The following is a 2,984-nucleotide window of genomic DNA, read 5'->3' as shown; positions in this document are numbered from 1 at the left end:
CATCTCCTCCCTGTAAACTGGCGAGGAGAGAAACTTTCCCCAAAGCGAGCCGTCGGGCACTCTGTTTCTTTCTCTCCTCTCCCCTTCTCCCACAGGTCACATTTTTAACTTTACTTTCACCACACTGACATTCAGCATTACATGGTCTGACTTTAGATGATGGTCTGCTCTACGGTTCCTAATTTTTGGCGCCTTCTTGATCTACCACTTTCGTTTGTCATTCCTGTATTCCACTAGTGTGCCGAGTGCTTCATTAGAGATTTTTCTGTGTCCTCTCTGCAGTCATCGCCATGGCACACACGTCACCTGAGCACATGCTTGCAGTTTAATTTTGCTTGTTGACCTGCCGTTCTGGGACCCTGGTCTGTGCTCTGGCTCACACCCTCCTCAAGTCCGCCTTTTGACTTTGACTTTTATCTATTTTGTCTCCTTCGCTGCTGTTGCAGCGTCTGTCAGTAATATATGTCTGTCAGACCACACTCCTACATGTTACCATTAGATTTTTCAGTTTCCACCACATCTAGATCGCTGCCTTTCTAATCCGCTAACATTTAGAGTTTTCTCCACCGTCCTGGTACACTGCTAGAGTCCGCAGTACGACTCCCTGGAGAACCTCAACCGTGCTCACTCCTGCGCATGTTCACCTTTTTAAGTTGCATCACTTCCCTATTCAGGTCCGTTACATCTTGGGTCCCTCTTTGTCTTTAATAGCATTCCCTTCACAGTGCCAGACTCCCCGCTCTATATCAGCTCCCACACCTGGAAGCATGCTTCTCTGATATCTCGTTATATGGCTTATACATTTTTTTAAAATACTCTCCTCCATTCTCCGATCCCTCTTCGCCTCTTTCCTGTTTTCCACCCTACTTTTCGCTAACAAACACGTGATGAACTGAACAAATAGGCTTTTTTCCTTCCTTTTTCTCTCCCCCCTCGCAAATGATACACTGTGTGTAAACACACCAATTGCGTGAACCCATTTATATTACTCGTTATTATCAACGATTTTTCAACGTTATTATGGATTTTTCCTGCAGCTGCCAGACGTACTGGTTACTTGATAAATGAAAACCTAACGTATTGTGGTCCTCCCGTACTCTGCGTCTTTCCATAGGTCCGGCTTAATGTGGCCTTGTCACTAGTAACTAGATCCAGTCGTAACGTTATATGTTGGTCATCGTCCAGGCCAATATTTAATACCTTTATAAAATGATTTTAGGAACTGTCATCCTTTCAACCTTCCGTCAATCTACAACTTGACGTGTTCTAGTTTCTTTCTCTGCCTTTGACCTGTCCCGTACGCCTGCGCTTTGTTCTTACTGGCCAGCCCGACTTCTCCCTTCTCTTTTACTCCCTGGTTTGCCGGGCTTGTCTTCCCGTCCCTCTTTCTGTTTCTCTCTCTCCTCCTCGGTAACACAAGCTTCCCTGTCATGTTCAGACTCGACACTGCTGCCGGATCGGCCCCTGCCTGAGACGGGAACTCCACTTTCAGTAACCCAGCTTGCCCTGAGGCATGTTTGTAGCCGGACACCAAAGATTACTCGAGTAATCCATAACTAATTATGAATACTTTTCTACCACCAGTCATGAGAGTTTACTCACGATTCACTGAGTCGTAAACACATCGTAATAATGTGTCCATTATCGCATGAAAATGTGTCTCAAAAGGACCACGTTAAGATGAAGTTAACCTATTTTACATGGGCCACTTTATTAGTAGGTAGCTGTTGTCTCGCTCAGTTTGTTAGCCAGGGGGATGTTCTAACCCAGACTACCAGGGATAAAGAGGAGGTTCACCCGGTCTTGGCCTGTCGTGCCCATAGACACGGATGTGTCTTCGGACACTATATAACATACAATCAGTATCTATGTGATCTTCCTGTTACCTGCTATAAACGTTACGTATACTCTTGTGTTTTCACATGCTTTGCCCAGTGACTGTTAGTCTTTTGACCTGTCGTATCATCCCGGCCGAGAGCTGTTTCAGCACAGACTCAGTGAACGTTGCAGCCTTTCCTCCCACCCGTGTGTGCAAAACATTGACACAGGCTCTTTATACATTTAACTCCTGTTGTTCGTCATGCCGCCCGCCTGAAGTTGATCTTTATCCTGTTCTTTGGCAGGACTCGATTGGCACTCTGTCGCCTTTCAGCCCGTAACCTCGACACGATGACCTCTTTCTCGTTGCTCGCAACCCTCCTCCGGTCTCCCCTATTGTTCCAACCAGGGCTGTTTCTATGGCTCCGGTTTTTAAATGAGGCCTAAATTTCAAACATAATGAGCATATGGTTTTACAGAGATTAATCCTCATACTCCTCTCTGCACCAGCTTTTCGAAAACATTTCTGGAGTTGTCAGACCGATGACTGACCCCACTCGGCGTCCCTATCTTCTCCTGGTCCCATAGTGCTTGCTCCCCCCATCCCCTGTCTTTCCTTCTTCCCTTTGCTTCTGACCTATTCCTGGACCTTCTGCCCGTCCTTCGTGTCATGTCACTACAGACTGTACCTCTTTGAAATACTGCAACATTCGAACACGTCTTGCTGCTCGTGACGGTCTCCCCGCCCTTTTTCTTGTCAGCGGTCGCCTACTGATTGTTTGGACGTTGCTGCTGTTGTTCTCTTCTTGTCTTTGGACCTGCTCGCCAGCGTTCTCCTTGTATCCAATCAGATTTCTTCCTTTCCGCAATGGCCTTTTCCCCCTCCCCTTGTGTTTAGCATACACACAGAATCAGCCCGAGCTTTCTTTCCTTCGTAGTCTACGAGTGTCGTGTCCTTAGTCGTGATGCCTTGTGGTGTGTTTCTTTTTTTCTCCTTCTACCGCACTTCGACGGATATTTACTTTTATCTCCTGGTCGTCTCCTGTCCTTCAGCCATTTCTGGGGCAGGTTTTTACCAACTTTCTTCTTCTTTTCTCTCCGCTAATCTGGTATTTAGCTGCGCCGCTCGCTCCGTTGTGGCTGCTAGCCGATTCCTACGCTTTTCT

At 46.8% G+C, this 2,984-nt stretch overlaps 1 pseudogene; it reads right to left on the bottom strand.

Annotated features, from left to right (window-relative positions):
- LOC113748215 (olfactory receptor 6C74-like) overlaps positions 1 to 2,404 on the bottom strand; it is a 10,197-nt pseudogene extending 7,793 nt beyond the window's left edge.
- Between the last annotated feature and the right edge of the window lie 580 nt (positions 2,405 to 2,984).

Source organism: Larimichthys crocea, chromosome XVIII, assembly GCF_000972845.2.
Source record: "Larimichthys crocea isolate SSNF chromosome XVIII, L_crocea_2.0, whole genome shotgun sequence".
Taxonomy (NCBI): domain Eukaryota; kingdom Metazoa; phylum Chordata; class Actinopteri; family Sciaenidae; genus Larimichthys; species Larimichthys crocea.
This window is presented reverse-complemented; position numbering and strand designations above follow the sequence as displayed.